Here is a 23,365-nt window from a genome sequence, read left to right on the forward strand (position 1 = left end):
GATTCCTACTGTCTCACTCACATTTTGGGGCTGTAGCTAGTCAAACACAGTTCTTCGATTTCTACTATTGTATATTCAAGACATTTTAGCCCATCACCATTACTTAGATATTCACAACTCGGTTCTTATTCTAAGATTCACAATCAATAATAATATCATGTTACCGTCGCTAAAAAAAAGTGAGGTGTTGCCTCGTTTCTAACATTTTGAGGTTCCGTTCCGTTTCGGAACCCTAAAACCCGACGTTGGAGTCTCAAGGTAAGGTGCAGTTAGAGGGAAAGAGTGACCCGGGACACGTATAAATACCGTTGTTTCCGTCATCTGTGGAAACAGCACTATTTTAGGTTCCACCCACCAACGAGTTACCGCTTCGATAAAGCGAGGTCTTAAGTCTGGATAAATGTTCTTAATACATAGATCTCAATCTGAGATGGACGGCCACTTTTGACATTATATAATAACCATACAGTTTTGATGGTTGTCTCCTGGCCTACAAGCATATGTAGAGTTAATAACAGACGGATATTCGTCTGTAACGAGTGGTAATGAGATTGTAACGTTCAAACAGGATTACTGTGTTCCGTAAATTATTGCGAGCGTGTTTAATACGACTTATAATACAACGGGAACATTTAAAGGCTTACCTGAGAATTAGATGTTTAAATTAAATCTTAAACAAACACTCAAAATAGAATAATAGCCACGCTAATGACTAGTATTCCCCTTTCCCCTCCAACTAAGCGTAAGCTTGACATTTGTCAATCGACATAATATTAAGAAACCATGAACCTAACGGTTAGTTAACCTTCTTTTCTACAAGAAAACTAGAAAAGAGCTGATAACTTTTAAACGGCAGAACCAATTTTTTTGGATTATAGCTAAGAACACTCTCGATCAAGCCACCTTTCAAACAAAAAAAAACTAAATTAAAATCGGTTCATTTGTATAGGCGCTACGATGCCACAGACATATACACAGATACACACGTTTAACTTATAACATCCCTCTTTTTGGGTCGGGGGTCAAAAAGGTCATAAGAAAGACAGGTTTTTGATGCAATAGTTTCGTATAATTGTTTTTCGAATCCTGAGGTCAACCGTACAATAATAATCTTCAGCTAAAATCTTAACTTTCGGCTATAAAATGTTGAAAAGTAATTCGATCTTGTTTCTAGTCGAGAGAAGAGACGCTGAAAGCTATAAAGTGGGGTTGAAATGACTATGACTTTCCAGACTCCTTTGACCCAGTCATTTTATGACGCATTAACAAAGTTTCAGTTTATTAATATTAGCGTACCATAAAGACTGTCTGTCTCTAGATTTTCACGATGGAAGTAAAAAATGGTCTTCATTGGCCTGCAATTTTGGACGCAAAAATTCCATAGTTTTTTTTAAATTCCATTATCGCTTATCTTATACACTTTATCGTTTAAGGAATCTAGCCTTTTTTGTTAAAAAATGACAAGATAAAATTGAAAACTAAAACCCGACTGTAAACGCTGAAATATTACAGTAAAATTGTTTTTCTGTCGCTTGGTATATTTTAATTATGTAGTACATTTATATTCATGAACTCAGAATTTTCTCCTCTTTCGATTGACATCCCTCTCGATACAATAAAAATTTTTTGGACACCCCCACTTTTTGAGATGTAACATCCGTTAAGTCATTTATTTTTTCGTATAAAATATAGCCTATGTCACCCGGACCTTTACAACGTATCAATTCACACCTGACTCATCAAAATCGGCCCAGTAGTTTAGGCACTACGGTGAAACACACAGAATCTGGATACAAACAAACATACACACATACATAGACTACTAAAATCATAACACTTCCTTTTGGCTTTGCCGCAGTCGGGTAAAAACAGCAAGCGACACAATAACATTTTCGTTATTCTCGCTACGAACACACCGTTTGTCGTTCGCCGCAAACTGAGAGTAGGTATTTGTACACTACAATATTTGCACACGTGGCGTGCTAGATCCAGAATAACGAGCTATGGCAGCTTGTTTTTAAACCCCGACCCTTTATAAGTTTGACGTGTGTATCTGTGTATCTGTCTGTGGCATCGTAACTCCTAAACAAATGAACCGATTTTAATTTAGTTTTTTTTATTTGAAAGGTGGCTTGATTATGTAAATGATAGAAGAGCGTGGATTTGACCTACAATTCGCTGCAGCAATGCGCGGGACTTCAATTGCTTTTATACATGGCATAATATTGTTAATCAAATCTTTGAAAACAGCAAATGCCGAGTTTATTGCTGGTTCTTCTCGGTAGGAAAGGCATTCCGAACCAGTGGTAGATGCTTTTGACGATTGACGATGAACGAGCTCTTTCCTAGTTACTGTAACCTTCACTTGTCGGGGGTGTTATAAATTTTTAATATACATTTGTATATTAAAAAGTATAGTATAGTTAAAAAGTAAGTATTAAGGTAGTAGTTACTAGTTAGTATTTGAATGGAATATTTTTAAAAGAGTTCAAACAAGTTGGTCTTTACTAATCTAAGCTCTTTCCCAGAAACGGCAGCAAAATGTTTGCGCACATAAACGTTCCAGATACGATCTCGACTCGAGAAACCGACGAGTTTACACTGAATTGGTCTTTTTACCTCTTTGCGGACGACGACGAAAACAGAAAACACAAAATAAACCTGTTTTCTTGAATTAGGTCCAACTTATATAATGTTTTCTTGGATGTTAGAGATGATTGAATGTTAAAGCCGTGATAGCTTAGTGTTTAAGACGTCCGCATCACATTAGGGCGATTGGAGGTTCGATTCAGGGCACGCACTTTTCGGAGCTAAGTACAGTTAAACAATACCAGTGTAATATTATGTCAATTGAGAAATGTCAAGCTGTCAAGATGGACGTTGCCTAGATACATAAAGCGAATAATAAAGTCTAGGTTGGAGCGCGCTTGTCTAGACCATTCGTCATTCTGAGACTGTTTTTAACCCGCAACCCAAAAAGAGGGGTGTTATAAGTTTGGCGTGTGTATCTGTGTATCTGTCTGTGGCATCGTAGCTCCTAAACTAATGAACCGATTTTAATTTAGTTTTTTTTGTTTGAAACCTGGCTTGATCGAGAGTGTTCTTAGCTATAATCCAAGAAAATCGGTTCAGCCGTTTGAAAGTTATCAGCTCTTTTCTAGTTACTGTAACCTTCACTTGTCGGGGGTGTTATAAATTTTTAATTTACACTTGTTATACTTAAACTATAATTATGCTTAGTCGACTTTTCGATATAGCATAATGTTTATCACATTTCTTGTATCATTTTATCTTCGCCACTAATTCCTATCTCTAATTTGACGTTTGATTAATTAACCAAACAATCTCTCATCAAAAAGTGCTTTTCTCGCTGCCTAGTTGATTACTACGGTAATCTACCCAATTTTTCCAACGTTTACACCGTTTTGTGTGAATTCTCTCCGTATCCTCTCTCCGTGCATGCTCCGCGCCCGTTACCGAGTCTATTTGTGTTAGATTGGGCCCCGAGCGCCGCGCGTGTATATACGTCGCGAACAGATGGCTGCACAAATGAAAGCTTTGCACCATTTATCGCGAAAACAGCTTAAATGACGGTTTACTTGTTTTATTTTATTCTGCGATTGACTGCGATCTCACCTGATGGTAAGTGATACTGCTAAGATAGAAGCGGGCTAACTTGGTAGTTGCATTAAATACCCTAATCTTACCTTTGTTTGGCACCTTTGTTTGCCTTTCTCGCTGCTTACCTAACTACTGTGGTAATCTACCCTATTTTTGTAGCGTTTACACCGCTTTATAGTGTGGAATTCTCTCCGTATCGTCTCTCCGGTCTATTTGTGTTAGATTGGGCCTCGAGCGCCGCGCGTGTGTAAATATTGGCATCGCTCGAACAAATGACTGAGCAAAGGAGCTTTATACCATTTATCGCGAAAACAGCTTAAATGGCGCTTTACTGTCTTGTATTCTTTATCTTATCGTTAAAAAGCGTGTTTAAATACGCGCAGTTTAAAGTGATGATGGCCTAGTGGTTAAACTCCTATTCCGTAGACTTGGAGTTCAATCCCGGATACGCACCTATAACTTTTCCCAATTATGTGTGTTTTAAACTTATAAGCAACTATATGTTGCCTACGACTTCGTCCGCGTGGGTTTAAGATTTTTTAAATCTCGTGTGAACTCTTTGATTTTCTGGGATAAAAAGAAACCTATGTCAGACCACGGAATGCAAGCTAACTGTATACCAAATCTCATCAAAATCGGTAAGTAACTAGAAAGCTTGCAGACAGACAGACAGACTTTCGCATTTATTAAGTAAGATTAAGTATGGATCTAGTTAATCATAATTTATTACAACAATATTTAGATAACTCTGAGAGCCAAATATGCTGTAAGACTTACCTACCTACTTTTCATGACTTTAGGCCAACGGTAATTATCCTATTGGTTTTCTTGACAGACACGACAGACGGACAGACAGACAGACAACAAAATGGTCCTATAAGGGTTCCGTTTTTCCTTATGAGGAACGGAACCCTAAAAATTGTTAACTACATCAAAATTCCTAGAATTATGAAAATATTTCCATTTATTACCTACCTAATATATGTACTTTTCGCTGAACAAAGGTAAAACACATAAATTCTAATGTAAGCATGCTAATATGTACATACCTCGCGCATACTAAATGGAAAATAATTGGAATTTATGCTCAAATCATACAATATGCACATACTAGATTTTCATTTTTCATGTTGAATAGGTAATGTTTAGCACATTTTTATTTTACAAATAATTAAAAGGACTTTTAGGGTTCCGTATATCCCGAGAAAAAAAGGAACCCTTATAGGATTTCTGTTTTGTTTCTGTCTGTTTGTCTGTCGTGTCGGTCAAGTACCGTCGAGGGAATCAAATCTATAGGATACTTCCCGTTGACCTAGAATCACGAAATTAGGCAGGTAAGTAGATCTTATAGCACATGGAAAGAAAAAAATCCGAAAACTGTGAATTTGTGGTTACATCACAAAAAAAAATTAAAATGTGTTCACTGTTCATAAACAAATAAATTACCTAATATTTTCAACTTTCACAGTAAGATTAATATACCAAGTGGGGTATCATATGAAAGGGCTTCATCTGTACATTCTAAAACAGATTTTAATTTATTTTTATGCACAATAATTTTTGATTTGTTAGGCAAAATGTCGGAAAAAATACGACTATAGTACGGAACCTTCGGTGCGCGAGACTGAATTGCACTTGGCCGGTTTTTCTATTTTTTTTGTCGATGGACCATTAAAATCTGGCAGATGTACAGCCACATGGATAGATAAACTGAGTCTAAGGATAGATAATAATAGCTGAAGCAAAGTCGGGTGTATCTACAAGTGAAGGGACTTAATTGGGAAGGGCATTGCACAGCGGGTCCTAATAGGAATAATTGGTGAAACGTTGCATCAATGAGTGCTGATTCATTTAACTTGTACAGAGCGGTAGGTATGGGGAAATCAAAGCGGTCAAATCGTACGTTAGTCGTACTATGGATATGCCCGATATAGTTTTATTTGCTTACTAGCTGACGCCCGCGACTTCGTCCGCGTGTATTTAGGTTTTTCGAAATCCCGTGGGAACTCTTTGATTTTTCGGGATAAAAAGTAGCCTATGTGCTAATCCAGAATATTATCTATCTCCATTCCGAATTTCAGCCAAATCCGTCCAGTGGTTTTTGCTTGAAGGAGTAACAAACATACACACACACACACATACAAACTTTCGCCTTTATAATATTAGTGTGAGTGTGATAAAAAGCAATAGGTGATGAGAATGAGAGGTTGGTGGAACTGCAAAGCATAGCCATAGCGTGTCGTGTGGAAATCCCAGGTACAGGAGATCTATGTCCTACAGTGATCGACCATTGGTTAACGTTGATGATGGTAATAGTTGGTGAAACGTTGCATCAATGAGTGCTGAATGGTTCTTCCAACACGTTGGCTTCTGGTGCGAGGTCATCATGCCTGCACTTTGGGACCCCAACGTTTATCGTCTTTTAGAACTGTGTTGCCTACCCAATACCACTTCAGCTTCACAACCTGTTGAGCTATATCGGTTACTCTGGTTGGGTACTCTCCTATGAACCTCATTTCTGATTTGATCTCGTAGAGATACTTCAGGCATAACTCTCTCCATAGCCCGCTGAGCAGCTCTTTCTTATGTGGCCCGTAGTTAGCACTAATGTCTCGGATCCATATCTCATTACTGGCAACACGCACTGTTCCAAAACTTTGCTCTTCAACACTGAGGAATTTTAAAAGCGAAGACCTCTCGATGCTTTCTGAACGCTGCCCAGGGGATTTGGATCTCTTTCTCGAGATTAGAACTACCTAGTTTGATTGTGTGTGCTTGTTCCATTTCAAGGCTTATCCCTACAAAACTAACGCGTCCCGCCTAACCCTTAACTGAGGGTCAATCAAGCGGCAACCTCAAGCAAAGAGTCCCATTGAAGACCGCCATTGTGTCGAATAGAAATACATTGTTGTCTTGAGTGAAGGGAACAAAACTTTGATAAATATAGTAAAAAAGAACAGGGATATTTTTTAAGTTTTACGAACGAACCGAGGTTTTTGATTCCTAATCTAATTAGTAGAATTTTGGCCGCCTGATTTCGGCCTGAGAGGATCGTCTAGTTGTAAATTTTCATACAAAAAGCCATAACATTTTTCTCCTCGTAAATGTAGACCAATTTTTATCATTTTTATGAGATCAAAATTGTCTAATTTTGTAAACGTTTGGGGGGCAAAAATGTTATTACCCGAAACAGTATTTCAAGAATAAAATGTAGGCAAATACCTATTAGACTATGAAAAAAATTACGAAAAATTTACAACTAGACTATCCTCTTAACGGTCCAAGACCAAAAATTAATTTCAAATGTCAGTGTTAGTGCCACTAATCAACACAATTGTAGTTAAAACAAGTGTAAATTAAGAATTTATAACACCCCCGACGAGTGAAGGTTACAGTAACTATAAAAGAGCTGATAACTTTCAATGGCTGAACCGATTTTCTTGGATTAAAGCTAAGAACACTCTCGACTAAGCCACAGAAAAAAACTAAATTAAAATCGGTTAATTAGTTTAGGAGCTACGATGCCACAGATAGATACACAGATACACACGTCAAACTTATAACACCCCTCTTTTTGGGTCGGGGGTTAAAAAAACAAGTTTGGCGCTCTTTCTCTTACAGGAAAAAAGTGTAGTGTGTTTGTTCGTCTTTTATATGAATTATTATTTAGATAGGTAATAGCTATATTGAGTTACTAGAATCTAGATGATGCTCGCGACTTCGATAAATGCAAATTAACCTAAGTAGACTCGGACTTGCTCTGTAACTAAAGCTGGCGCTTAAACAAAATAAATTAATTCTACGTTACTGAAAATAAGGTAGATAAATGTTAACAATTTTAATCAGAAACAGCACAACAGCAGGTTGCAATGTTTGCGGAGATCATTAGCTCTATTATGGACTGTATAACTGCTCGGAATACCGGAACAAAAGCGAACACGTAACTTCTAATGTAACTAGAATTTCTATTATATGTAAAGACTTTTTACATTATCCGATCAGATATCCGCTCCATTTATTTAAATATCTTCATCCCGGGTCAGATCAAAGATATTTAAGAAATCATAAATTCCCAAATTGCCCTTATTGGCAATCGAAGCTAGGACTTTCCACTTATAGGACCACAGTGCTCACCATCGTGCCACGGAGGTCGTCTAATGAGCCGTAAACTCTGAACCTCTGACAGACGGACAGACAGATAAATACAAATTCACGTAAGTGGACTCTGAAAACTCAATTCGCTCTATCAGTAAAGCTGGTATTTAAAATTTTTATTTAAAAAGTTTTATTGAGAAACAGTACAACAGCAGGTTGCACTGTTTGCGGAGATCATTAGCTCTATTATGGACTGTATAACTTACGCGGAATACCGGAACAAAAGCGGACCACGTTACTTCTAATGTAACTAGAATTTCTATTACCGGTAAAGCCTTTTTACATCACCCGATCAGACATCGCCTCTATATAAAACGAAGCACTGTAATTATTATTTTGCAATCATTCCAATCCCAATAGAATACTGTAATTATTACTTTGCAGTTATCCCAATTCCAATAAAGAAATTATGCAAATAAACTTTTACAAGTGCTTTTGAATCATCATAATAATTTCGATACATAACTGTATTAAAAGGATATAGAACAACTTACAGTTCGATTAAAATCAGTTGAGTAAAATTTGAGCTTCATAACAACAATTTCGAAATTTAAGCCAAAGCTTGATAACCTTAAATAAATAAATAAAGATATTTTTTATTCAATTAAACTTTTACTAGTACCTTTGCGTGGTCAAATGCATTTACCACTGAGCCTGACATCTATTTAAAATTTTACAAAAATATATCTATAATCTTTTGAAGAGATGAATTATTTATTATAGACTTAGTGTGTTTCGAATTGGATATCAGTCGCATGACCAAGTCATTGTCGTACGACCACGATTCAAAATGGATCATATCGTTTCATGTGAAGAAGCTCTAACGTGTGCTTTGTAGCTTTTATTACACAAGCATTACCCGACTTCCCTGACTTTTAATTATTCGGATTGCTTCGGATTAAAAAAAAAACTAGTGCAAGGCCGAGCGTCAACCGATAAGCTTGTGAGAATAATTATACTTAACTCAAAATTTAAAAAACCTCGACACAAAAACCTCTATAAGAAAACTAGAAAAGAGCTGATAACTTTCAAACGGCTGAACCGATTTTCTTGGATTATAGCTAAGAACACTCTCAATCAAGCCACCTTTCAAACAAAAAAAATATAAATTAAAACCGGTTCATTCGCTTAGGAGCTAGGAGCCACAGACAGATACACAAATACACACTTGAAACTTATATGACCCCCAACCCAAAAACAGGGGGTTTTTGGGTTGGGGGTAAAAATCAAGTCAATGGGCCCATGCTGTCATATTCAGCTTACATGATAATAATTATTGTAACGAATTGAAAATATAACTTTACTTTGCGAGGTAAAGTTTACCTTCGCCGTTAAAGTAAGTGATATTTAATTGTTTTTAAGATAATTACATATTAAAAAAAAAACATGACGATGACTAAACTTGTTTATTTGCGTGTGGTTTAGGGTGTTGGGTGAAATTTACGTAATTGGCATACAAAAACCAAATTAAAACTTTTAATCCATTAAAACTAAAACTAATCCTAACACTTCATAAATAAGTGATGTCCACCAGCCACGCCTGAGAGTTAACGGCCTGTCCACGAATTTTTGCTCATAGAGGCATAGAGTAGCTTAGTAGCGCGCGGTGAGCGACAGACATAAAATATGCCATTTTAAGCTTCTGCGTCTGTGGCTACTCGTGCTGCCATTAATATTTCTCTATATTCTGTGACAGTATCGAAGGATTATCTGAGGACATAAATATACCTACATTTCTTATAGGCTAGCGCTCGAGTCTAGTCACTAGACTTTTATTGTTGCTTTCCACAAGACTCTAGAGGAAAGCAACAATAAAATATAGTTTTTTTGCATATGCTTGCATATTCACTCTTGCCTTAAAGATGCACAACTATTAAGTACATAATATTATTGTTAAACTATTGTTCAAATCCTAACATCAGTACCATTTATCACATGCAAACCAGCCTAAAAATTGTGGGTCTCGCCTCTTAATATACATTAAGGGGCATGATTGATGAGACCCTACTATACAGTAGGGTCCTGACATGAAGTTAATCTGAGCAAGGTCACAGTAAGCTCGATTATAGACCTCAGTCAATCATGTGTTTGGTTTGTCGCTCATCGCCCCGCTCATCGCACCGCTTTAACTCGTGGGTAGGCAATAGCAGCCACCCTATGGGAGAAACGTTAATTCGTTTCAACGTAGCTGGCCTGTTTTTGTTGATTACCTTCATCGCGTTAATTGGTACTAATGATAGTATTGTTTACAACCATTACAGGTCAAATGATAGGAAACTTCCAATTTACATTGTTGGTCAGGTGTCAATTTTTTGTTTAAACTGTTAATTATCTACAAGATTTAGGGTCAATTTTTGTTCTATTAATTACCTACAAGAGTAGGTAATAAGTACCTGCTATTTACAATAAAGCTACGCCCACACCCGCGTGTTATGAACGCGGGATGCGGGATACAATGCGGGAACGTACCCACGACGCGAATCTATACGTGCAGGTTATTAGTCGCGTAGGTGTACGCATGGCGCTATTAAGTATCGTGGGAGGCGACCGCTGCCGCCCGGCTCATGTTCCCGCTTCACCGCTTTGGTCGCACAGATTTAGATGATACTTTTAACATAATACCAACACAGAACAGATATTTAGACTCATAACTCCAGAATTCTCAGATACTAGCTTATGCTCGCGACTTTGTTCGCGTGGATTTAGGTTAGGACACTAGATGGACAGACGACTGCAAACGAGTTGCAGGAAGCCGCTGGATTCAAGCGACGCAAGACCGTGGCATGTGGAAGTCCCTATAAAATACTTATGTCCAGCTGTGGACGTCTATCGATTGATAATGATGATGATCTCTATACGTCTTACAAAAAAACTTACTTTCTGAGATAGAATAAACCATGTCAATGGATAAGCCACTATCTGATGCCTGCGACTTCGTCCGTGTAGATTTATGCTTTCAAAATGCCGCGAGAATTCTTTGATAAAGATAAAAAGTAGCTTAATCAATCTCTATCACAAATACCAGCCAAATCCGTGACCCAAAAGCGTGAGCGTATCAAACATACACACAAACAAACTATCGCCTTTATAATATTAGTGCGATTGATAGTTTAAAAGGTATAGTGGAACTAAGTTATAAAAAAATCGCTGACGCAACGTCGCAACTTTCCAATTAATTTATTTGCCACATCTCCCGTCGTGGGCGAGACGCGAAAAACGTGAAAAATTTAATATAAAATCGCAATTGAATTATTCTCGATCCAATTAACACGCGACGATGGATCACCGTGCGTCGTCGACCGGCATGACCTGAATCTTGATTGAATGAATTTTAATTCGGCACCGCTTGCATTGTATAATCAATATTATTATAGGTAGTATGAATGACGGGCAAAGGCCGCAGGATGCGCCAAGTCAACCGTGCACATAACACTGATGCGTATTGAGTGCACGGTTCGTGCGCATACGCAAGTGTGGATTCGCATTTACCGTCGCTAGATGTTGTTCAGGTGGCACTACCTGCGTTTCGTAGACGCTTTTTATTTATTTACTCTAACAATTTTCATACATGTATTGCATACTGTAGTGTATGGATGTTCATTCTAGACGCGTGCTCAATAGGCCACGTAAATCCAGTGCGGATTGGCAGACTTCACACACCGTTGAGGACATTATGGAGAACTTTTTATATTGTAGATAACGGGTACATACCATGATTAATTTAGACCTTGAAATAAGCATCATCAGTAAATAAATCCATACAAATATTATAAATGCGAAAGTGTGTCTGATTATCTGTCTGTCTGCTACCTTTGCGCGGCCCAACAGTTTAACCGATTCTAACGGGTACAGAGTTAGCTTATATCCCGGGGACGGACATAGGCCATTTTTAATCCTGGAAAATCAAAGAGTCCCCACGGGATTCCTAAAAACCCATCCGTTTAACCGATTTGTATGATATTTGATACCGAGGTAGCTTGCGTCCCTGTAAATGACATAGGCAGCTTTTTATCCTGGAAAATCAAACAGTTCCCACGGGATCTTTCAAAACCTAAATCCACGCGGACGAAGTCGCGGGCATCCTCTATAAAAAATATAAATAAATAAATATTATGGAGAGAAGAAGTCATGCAGGTTTCCTGCTTAAAACATACATTACTCCAAAAAGTTCGCGTACCCGGTTTCTAACCCCAGACCTTTGACTATAGAAGGCCACGTCGGAACCACTAGGGGTCACCGCTTTAGAAACCGTACGCCCTGAAATATTATATAGGCATGTTACACCTACATGTTGGCCGTAAATAGGCACAATTTGAACGCAATCAATCAACCCGGCTAACCGCGCTCAATCGGTTCACGCGTGCCCGGGAGGCGCCGCGCCGCAGGAATCAGCCGCCCCATGTAATGATGCTGTAAAATCTGCACACTCACTTTCAGGCTGCGTGTGATTTTAAAAGCGAGAACCGCTTTTAAATCGGTCCGTCCGTTTGAGCATCCGCGTTCCGAACCTTAAAAGAAAAAACGGAACCCTTATAGGATGACTTTTTGTCTGACTGTCTGTTTGTCTGTACTTCCCGGACGTATAAGGTACTTCCCGTTGGCCTAGAATCATGAAATTTCGCACGTAGCTAGGTCTTATAGCACAGATAAAGGAATAAATCCGAAAACCGTGAATTTGTGGTTAAATCATTAAAAAAAATTAAAATGTGTTTCAATTTTCTAAGTAAGATAACTATACCAAGTGGAGTATCATATGAAAGGGCTTTATCTGTACATTCTAAAACATATTTTTATTTATTTTTATGCATAATACTTTTGACTTAACGTGCAAAATGTTGAAAGAAATCCCCGAGCACGTAACCCTCGTTGCGCGAGTTTGACTCGCACTTGGCCGGTTTTTTTTTAAATAAAAAATAGCGAGCAAACGAGCAGGCGGCTCACCTGATGTTAAGTGGTTACTGCAACTTATGAATATTGCAGTACCAGAGGAACAGGCAATGGTTGCCGACCAATATTCTGTTAACATTTTTTACCATTAAAATTGCTGCATCCAGGCGGTGCGTAAGACCACGGCGAGTGAAGTCCCAACAAGAAACTTATGTCCACCAGTGGACTTCTATCAACTACTAATATTAATGAGAGCTAAGGAACTTGAACAATGCTCTTTAAGCTAAGTGGCCATTGTAATAATAGCTTAATTATGACAATAACGTTACAGAATTCCCGCATCAAACGATAATACCTACCATTGAATTCCTCACGGCCTCATAACAGTCGTCACGAACCAGCCAATATAATTACTTCGACACATTACGCCTCGAGCTATAATTACTTAATTAATTACCCGGCTATAACTACAGCTATATACAACGGTACATAAGAACGATAGCGAAAACTTAGCGCTGTTATGATACTACCTAAACACAGTCCAATACCAATAACCATTTGCCTTATATTTTGTAGTTTAAGTGATTCAGTATTTTTCAAATACGCAATGTATATCGCGCAAAAATCGGGATCAATGGCACGCCTACGTCGTCGCATTGACCTCACGGCACCTAACTACGCAACGTTCGTTGACCTCTAGCGCCAGTCAGATGTTTTATTTGCAATACATTGCGAACTTATAAAATACATATTTTTTTAAAATATTTTTTATATGGTATCTTATCAGTAATTATCAGTAGTATCATCCGTCTTCGTTTTTAACCCCCGACCCAAAAAGAGGGGTGTTATAAGTTTGACGTGTGTATTATCTGTCTGTGGCATCGTAGCTCCTAAACTAATGAACCGATTTTAATTTAGTTTTTTTTTGTTTGAAAGGTGGCTTGATCGAGAGTGTTCTTAGCTATAATCCAAGAAAATCGGTTCAGCCGTTTGAAAGTTATCAGCTCTTTTCTAGTTACTGCAACCTTCATTTGTTGGGGGTGTTATAAATTTTTAATTTACACTTGTTGCAAGCCTGATTACAGCCTGTATACCGTTATACATACCGTATGTAACCGACATAGCTCAAAAGGTTGCGAAGATTTATCTTCGTGATATGATAAGTATCGTATCGTATGATAAGTATAGATTCATATATTAAACTCCAAGTCCCAACGCCGTATGTTTGCGCTGACCCTTACAAAAAAAGAAAGCAAAAAGGCGTTGAACTCGGTAATGAAAAAAAATCTATTGGGTAGCAGATAACCTTAAACATAAACGTAAAATTTCACAGCCTCCGTATACATACGAATGGGGGTATTGAAATCCTCGTGCTTTGCAGACTTGAGACTGTCGCAAAAGACATTCACATAGACTTTGATATTGTCTGTCCACCTGGTGGGAAGTCTTCCAACACTGCGCTTTCCGGTGCAAGGTCGCCATTTTAGCCCCTTGCATCTTGCCAACAGCCAATGTTATTATATTTATTTTCCATCCAGCCTATATATGTCCACGGGTGGACGTAATCTTTTTGCATCTGTTCCCAACACTTTTAAGCTCGTCGTTTAAAACAATTATTAATTTTTGTATCAAACAAGTGCAACTGGCTTGCAACTAAAGTCTAATAATAATAATAATTTCCTCGCAACCGAATTTAGCTCATGGCGGTCAATCTCCATAGAGATTCCCTCAATCTATTGGCTTGATGGGAAATCCGACACGACAGGAGGGAGATCAGGCGCCGACGGCTTTATTTGCTCTCCGAGGCATAGGGGTAAAACGCCGCCAAGTTTCTAACTCCGAGCTAGTACTGAGAATTTCTTAACAGAAAACCCCAATACATAACTATTTTTTAATTTAATAAAAGATATGGTGTCCTAGTCATTTTTAAACGTATATCAACGCCGGCGTCATCAAATAGTCTAATGTCTGCGCGAATCTCATATGGAGATAAGAATATTTGTAGGCTAACGTATCAAAGCTAAGCTCGGAGGCTGGAAAATTTCATCAAGAAAGAATCTTTTGACTACGAGATGCTGACATCTGATTTCCTATTTTAAATGGAAAACATATTATTAAACTATTAAACGGAAACTTAAATAGGCAGGCATATATTATATTTTATGTTTTATGGATGAATACTAGAATTCTTTTTCGTCTTCAACTTCATCTCTTTAGATTTAGGTTTTATTAATCACTAGGGGATGCCCGCGGCTTCACCCGCGTGGTTTTCGATTTTTTTAGATCCCATGGGAACTCTTTGATTTTCCGGGATAAAAAGTAGCCTATGTCCTTCCCCGAAATGTATTCCAAGTCTGTACCAAACATTAAAATCGGTTCAGTGGTTGGGCCGTGAAAACGTAGCAGACCGACAGACAGACAGACACACTTTCGCATTTATAATATTAGTATGGAGTATGGATAACCCTTCCTTTCGGCTTTGCCGTAGTCGGGTAAAAATAGCTTGATATCCGCAACTTCTTTCGCGTGGATTTAGGTTCTTTAAAATGCTATGGGTAAGGTAAGGTACCTACTCTTTCATTTTCCGGGATCGAAAGTAACTATGTCCATACAAAATATCACAGCAATCTATTTCCCTGTTCAAGCGTAATTGAGGGACAAACGAATAAAGCAACAAACAAACATACTTTCGAATTTATAATAAGGGTACTGATACCGTGGGAACTCTTTGATTTTCGGAGAAAAAAAAAATTAGCCTACTTCCGTTTCTTTATGAGGTTATTCTAAACGGTAGATTAAGAGAGTTCTATAAATTAATCGGTAGAGTCGAAACTAATCCGTACGAACAACTCCGTCCGATAATGCAGTTAGAGTCTGGATTAAAGCGGTTGTTCGGGAGATAGGCAACGAATGCCTTATTGGTCTATTATCTTGATTAATTCCCAGAGAACCGATGTTTATAAATCTCTCTGAACTTTATTACTGGGGTTAATTTAGCTGAAAGTGTTTGCTTTTATTAAACTGTAGTGTTTATAATATAATATACGTGGACCTTCATTGTGGTTAGTTCTGTTGTACACGATCTCTCATCTAAATTGACATATTTAACAGGGCTCTCTCCGTCACTCGTTTCATACAATCGTAGTTCCAATTTTATTTGAATATTAGTCACCAAAGTCCATGAAATTTTGCAGACATATTCTAGAAACTAATATCTGTGTCTGTGGTGTTTTAGATTTTTCTAAAAATATGTAGTGTTAAAATTACAGGGGCTCAAAGATTTGTATGAAAATTTTTAAGACCGCGTAACTTTGAACAGAAATCTGGAAAACCACAGACATAGATATTAGTTTCTAGAATATGCCTGCAAAATTTCATGGACTTTGGTTGCTTAATATTCAAATGAAATTGGAACTACGATTGTATGAAACGAGTGACGGAGAGAGCCCTTTTAATATACAATAATAACATAAACAAAAAATGCACATACGAATATTTTTACAGTTAAGTTTTAAGTTATGGAACTTCTAACAAAATATCGAGGCTTCGGCGTCACTGGCTGGCGTCAAATGTGTTAGTACATTTCACGCAGGTAGCCATTATACCTAAGGGAGTTGGCTAACTCCCGGTTTATGCCATTTCGATTCGATGCAACGTATAAATACGTACTTCATTACATAATTAGTCGTATATTAATTGTTTTATTATATCAATTAGTTAAAGTTTAGTAACTAAAATTTTATCAGAGTGATTAAAAATACATTATAATAACAATCATGTTAGTATAAATAACAATTGGTCTCAAAGAGACCATTATTCAGTGTGTTTACTTCTATCCAAGCACAATGAAATTGGTAAGTTTATATGAGATTTTTTTTCGAATCCTTCAAATCCTTTCGGAATAACCTCACTAACAGTACGATTTTTCTCCTAGTTTTAGGTACTTTGATATAATCGATATTTGGCTCATTCGATGTCATACAATCTGTTGCTAGGAGGCCAACAAGATTGAACATGCATAAAAACGGGTGTTTTGAAGGTTTTAGTTTAGTCTCCATCTGAGATTTGGAGCGATATCGCATATTTTCGGTATTTGGATTGTGAACTGGATGTTGTGATAGCAATCACGCTCTAATTAAATTATTAATTTTGGCATTAGTTTGTTTAGATTAAAACTCTCGGATAGCCTCTACGCATTGAACTTGTGTTTTTTGCGTAGGTTTTTGGGAGGACATTCCAATAATTCGATAAAAATATTTAAATAATACCTGCTTTTCTGATTGACGCCAATAGTTAGTAACATACTAGCCATGCTCGCAACTTCCTTCGCGTGCATTTAGGTTTTATAAAAATCCCATGTTGATTTTTAAGCAATTAAATATCACTTTGCTTTAACGGTGCAGCAAAACATCGTGAAGAAACCTGCATGCGTGAGAGTTCTCCATAGTATTCTCAAAGGTGTGTGAAGTGTGCTAATCCGTACTTCATTAGGTATAGTTTTTGATTTATCGTGCAAAATGTTGAAAAAATACGACTAGTATGGAACCCTCGGTGCGCGAATCTGACACGCACTTGGTCGGTTTTTTCTTTCTTGGTTTCTAACATAATATTATTATTGTTTGCAGTTGCTGTTGGTCGCCCTGATCGCTTGCGCATACGCATCGTTCGCAACTGCGCAGTTCGATGCACCACAAAGGAGCGCCCTTCTCAAAAACTCTTATCGTGGACATTTTCAGAAGCGCGACGCAATGGGTTCCGGCATTGCTACGCACTACAGGGTTCCAGGGCATAGAAGCGTCGGCCCTCCCTCCGTTTACAGGGTTCCAGGGCATAGAAGCGTCGGCCCTCCCTCCGTTTACAGGGTTCCAGGGCATAGAAGCGTCGGCCCTCCCTCCGTTTACAGGGTTCCAGGGCATAGAAGCGTCGGCCCTCCCTCCGTTTACAGGGTTCCAGGGCATAGAAGCGTCGGCCCTCCCTCCGTTTACAGGGTTCCAGGGCATAGAAGCGTCGGCCCTCCCTCCGTTTACAGGGTTCCAGGGCATAGAAGCGTCGGCCCTCCCTCCGTTTACAGGGTTCCAGGGCATAGAAGCGTCAGCCCTCCCTCCGTTTACAGGGTTCCAGGGCACAGAGGCGTCGGCAACCCCGGGGTCAAATATGTCCAACGTACCTCGCAATTCCAATTGTTGCCATACCAATGAAAGAGATCGTGATAAATATTATAATTGACCTTATGGAACGCATTATACCCCTCCAATGTATTTTTGACAAATATTTATGAAAATTATAAGCTACTGTTGAAGTTTAAATATTTCTGTTTTTTTTTTTATTAAAGTTATAAAAGAATGGTTTGATTAACGAAACGTTTTTTAAAATAAATATATTGCCAAGCATATTTACTTTAAAAAACAAGTTTCTTGATCTTGCAAAACTTTTTTAAATGGTATTGTTAACTTGGTGTTTTAACTGTCCAGACGACTAAGTTGCATGAATTGTGGTCATGACGGGATTGAGTCCCGATTTTAGGGTTCCGTATCCAAAGGGTAAAAACGGAGCCCTATAATGTCATTCTGCTGCCTGTCCGTCTGTCTGTCTGTCCACGTGTCACGGGTCTCTAGCTCGTAGACTAAATGAATTCAAACCTAAAATTTGATATTTTGTGTAGAAGGTTGACCCAAAATTAAATGTTGTACTAGCATGTGGGGTATCATTATTTAGAGCTCATTGAGGAGAATAAGAATATATTTTATATATTTTTTTTCCTTAGGAACTAACGAAATGGGGAGTCGTCAAAGTCGTCAGTTACAAAACGTTTTCACGATAGCATAATTACATATCTATGCATAATTAATATCCAAAAGTTCGTAGTATTGATGGTTGCTTTCTAATCTAGAATAGACTGTTGACCAATAAGTCTTTTATCTACTCCTTATTAGATTAGACTTGACAAGAAGTCGGCTAGAGCCCGGCTAGGCCCTGGCTAGAGAGGGATACATTAATTGACACTCTCCCGAGACTCGGCGAGATTGGAAACAAATTGCGTCGAGACCGGGGGATTCTTGAAGCTTGAAAAAGATAAACACTGAAGTAAAATCGAGATTATATACTCGTACATCCTCTTATATAATTATATAAAAGGAAAAACTATATGACTAACTGACTGATCTACCAACGCACAGCACAAACTACTGGACGGATCGGGCTGAAATTTGACATGTAGATAGCTATTACGACGTAGACAGCCGCAAGGAAAGGATTTTTGAAAATTTAGACCCTAAGGCAATGACTTTCTAAGCATGGACACATCGTGGCATACAACACAAGAGCCCAAACATGGCACACGTTTCTAAATTCACCTTATGTAGCTTCAACTGCTCCATTTATACATTCCCGCTAACATTCAAGTCCTGTAAACTAACCTCAGTGATTAAGCCGCAATGTAAATCGATTATTGCACTCGAAGCTGAATAAGGTGATTTTAGAAGCAAACTTGAACAAAAAATGGAATGGAGTAGTGTAGCACTATTAATTTTTGTTATTTCTTTGAGAGATTTTTCGTTTTTGTAAATATGAAACTATTATACTATATCTATACTATATAACTATTATACTATATCTGCTCGTGCTGATTCACTGACTGACTGACTGACTGACTCATTTGATCACCTCTTCTGTAAAATTTTGTATGTTTTTTTTTTTACCGATGGTTTCGTATAGAGGACAAAAAATGATTCGGAGGAAAAATATGGATAGAGCTGATGATTGAGGATTTCGGTGAGGAGCACGGCCAGGGTATTGAAGATAGGTGGGGGGTGCTCGAACAAATGTCACTCAGAACTTCATCCAATTGACAGGGAGCTGAAAAATAAAACCAAAATGGCGGATTCAAGATGGGCTTTGAATCAAGATGGCCAAAGGCCTCCCACCAGCCAACCTAAACCAGTTAAGAAAATCTCAATCGGCCCAGCCGGGAATTGAACCCGGGACCCTCGTCATACAAATCCATCGCGTTACCACTGCGCACTGGATGTCGTCAAAAGATCTATCTATACATATAATAAAATTGTAGAAAAGTGGTGTCTGTACAATGGAAATATATAAAAAAAAGTAGCAGGGGTTGTTAATAATAACAACCCCTGCTACTTTTTTTTCATCGATGCCGAACCCGAAATTGTAATTAATTTTTTTTTTGTCTGTTTGTCTGTGTGTTTGTGCACGCTAATATCAGAAACGGCTTATTCGATTAAGATACGGTTGTCACTAATATATTGTAGTAAGCTTCACTTAACATTTAGTGTTTATTTCATGTCAATCGGTTCATAAATAAAAAAGTTATGTCAATTTAAAGAATCACGGCGAACATTTTTAACGTACAGATACACGCCTCGCGCCTGAGCGTCCGTGGCTATATAAAGCGCGCTGAGAGCTATTCCACGCGAACGAAGTCGCGGGCACAGCTAGTAATAAAATAAATGTGATACAGTAATGGCCAATAGATTTTACATTGAACAAAAAAAAGCTACTCCACAGTTTTGTTTTTCCGACATTCGTGACGCGCCCTTCCATCTGTCTCTTTCCGATGTGCGTGAGAGAAAGGAATGGGAACATTGTAAATAATTTTAGATATTTCTAGTGTTTTCAATGGTTTTACTAAATATTTTACACTTTTTCGCATGTTATCTTACGTAAATAAAATTAACTTACCGGTGGTAAGTCACACCATCTCTTTTCTGCGTCGTTAACGTATTATTTTGGCACTTTTTGATCGCGCATTTAGGCGTCTTGACAGCTTTGCAGTCAACATGCGACTAATGAAGAAAGTGTGCTTACACCGAGTATAAGCACACTTACTTGGTCCCTTGTTATGCGCGCCAGTGCGATGTCCTTGCTTAGAAAGTCATTGCCCTAAGGGGGTAACATTGATCTTCATCTCTCGCAGCACTGCAGGTCCGACGTGACTATGACTCATGCAACTGAGTTCATGAAACCGAGTCGAAATATCGGCAGTTAAATACACTAAATTAATCGTGATATGTATCCGTTATCTACAATACAAAATATCGTAAATGATGCCCGTAAAAATCTCGTGGGAGCTCATTGATTTTTCGGGATTCAGCCAAATCAGTCCGGTAGTTTTTGCGTGAAACAGTAACAAACATACAGACATACATAAACACAAACTTTCGCCGTTATAATATTAGTATGATAATATAGCATTTGTCTATTAAATCCACTAATAGATAAATAAGGTTACCTCAGATCGAATGATTACCTACACGTATTTCGAGTGGTCCATATGAGTAGGTATGGATTTTCAGTAAAATGTGTCACAAAGCATACTTTAGGAGCAATTTTAAATTTTAATTAAACGTCTGTTCAGCGGCAGCGCTTAAAGGATGAATGGTTTTAATGAAACGATATGGAATTGCAGATAACTCGCAGCACGAAGTAATCGAGCATTCTGATCACACTTCTGAACTGGAAAGTAAGTACATTTAATTAAAGTGACTACAGAACCACACAGTAAGATATGGAATACTAGCTGATGCCCGCGACTTCGTTCGCGTGGATGTAGGTTTTTTAAAATTCCCGTGGGAACTCTTTGATTTTCCGAGATAAAAAGTAGACTATGTGCTAATCCAGGGTATAATCTATCTCCATTCTAAATTTCAGCCCAATCCGTCCAGTAGTTTTTGCGTGAAGGAGTAACAAACATACACACACACACACACACACATACAAACTTTCTCCTTTATAATATTAGTGTGATCCCCAATAGATCAACGATTAAGAGGATCGTCTAGTTGTAAATTTTCACACAAAAAGCGATACCTAACGTTTTTCTCCCCGTAAATGTAGTTCAATTTTCATAATTTTTAAAAACGTTGTACATACATAACAAAGAACTATGCTCGCACGATTTAAAGAAGTATTGCTTATGTTAAAAGTTACTAGCATCTTGACCTAAAAACTTTCTACACGTCAAACTTATAACACCCCTCTTTTTGGGTCGGGGGTTAAAAATTAGTAAGCATGCCCAGCGCTATTCCAAAGAGCGGCGGATCGCGAGTTATTTTTGCGCGAAATGTCATGTTTTCTGTTTTTGCTCGTTTTTCTCGTTTTTGCTCGTTTTGCGCGTTCACGTCCATACAGGCCGGTCATTCAAGTGTCTGGTGGGTTTAACTATAAATCTCCGAGGTGAATCATTTGCATATTATTCTACCGCAAGGCCGGAAACGTATCGTTGTTGTGTCGTTACGCGTCAGAAGCATATATCGGTTTCATACATTTAGTATGTTACGCCGCTCCACTCTAAGACCTAATTCGCACGAGCGTTAAAAAAGCGTTGCGTTAAAACCCGGCGTTACGCTGAACATACGTGCGCGTTAAAAAAGCGTTGACGTGTGAACAGATACTTCGGAATGCATTTGTTCTGTTTTTAACGGACGTTAAAAAAGCTCTCGTGCGAATGAGGCCTAAATGTGTCTCTAACCATTCTGTATGAAACCGTTTTGCTTCTGACGCGTCGCGACACAAGACGGCACGCTAGTATAATATATTCGGCTTTATCAAGCTTATGCCATGTCATGCCTACCTTCACAGAATACTTATTAGCAACTATGAAGTATTACTCTGGTGGCACTTAATAGAAGCAGAAAAACACTGCTTGCCGATAACAGCCCATTATCTTCGCTACGTTTAGGGCCGTTTTGACAGATTTCCTATACAAAAACTGTCAAATCTCAAAATTATTCCTCAGATAAAAGTTAATTGACGATTGGGAAATCGGCCCTCATATGATTTTCTGAATACAAATATTATTTTCTTTTGGTTTTTTACATAAGTACCTACCTTAATTATAAAACTTATCAAAATAAAGCTAATTAATAATTACTTAAAATAACTACTCACTTGTTTTTAAAGAAACATCTGAAGCAGCACCCACTGGTGATCTGTAACAGAAAGAAAAACATTAGATAAGATCCAGAAAAGATATATCACAATAGAAAACATACCTACCTACTCGTCGGTACTTCAAATACTAAACCCACTATGAACGAACTGTTCAAATATGCACAATGAATGAATAAATGTATTAATCTACAATTAAGTAACTAGGTAGGTATATATTTTCAGAATCCATATCAGATACCTTCCCGCAAGTCCCAACAACAACTGTACAAACGAACGCATAGGTAACGAACAGACAGACCAGGGTTGCGTACCTACCCTTAGGGTGGCAGCGGGATTTTATCACTAAGTCCGCCCGTTTGTGTGTCAGTGGTACATGAACCGTAATATGCAGAAAGTGGAAATTTTGGTTTTGTGTACTTCTATAGCCGTTATAATAACAAATGGTAAAAACTTCACAAGTGTAAATTAAAAATTTATAACACCCCCGACAAGTGAAGGTTACAGTAACTAGAAAAGAGCTGATAACTTTAAAACGGCTGAACCGATTTTCTTGGATTATAGCTAAGAACACTCTCGATCAAGCCACCTTTCAAACAAAAAAAACTAAATTAAAATCGGTTCATTAGTTTAGGAGCTACGATGCCACAGACAGATACACAGACACACGTCAAACTTATAACACCCCTCTTTTTGGGTCGGGAGTTAAAAAGATCTCATAAAAAATTCAGAATAAAAAAGTTGAGAAGAAATATTACTATAGTTAACAACTTTAATAGCCGATAATAATGGT

At 38.0% G+C, this 23,365-nt stretch overlaps 1 protein-coding gene across 1 annotated transcript in view; it reads right to left on the bottom strand.

Moving 5' to 3' along the window:
- LOC123876114 overlaps positions 1 to 23,365 on the bottom strand; it is a 243,757-nt gene that overhangs the window by 17,195 nt on the left and 203,197 nt on the right. The window contains exon 3 of the mRNA XM_045922257.1: positions 22,573 to 22,613. The gene's annotated coding sequence lies outside the window, so the exon portion shown is untranslated. The remainder of the gene's footprint in view (positions 1 to 22,572; positions 22,614 to 23,365) is intronic.

This window comes from Maniola jurtina, chromosome 21 (genome assembly GCF_905333055.1).
Source record: "Maniola jurtina chromosome 21, ilManJurt1.1, whole genome shotgun sequence".
Taxonomy (NCBI): Eukaryota; Metazoa; Arthropoda; class Insecta; order Lepidoptera; family Nymphalidae; genus Maniola; species Maniola jurtina.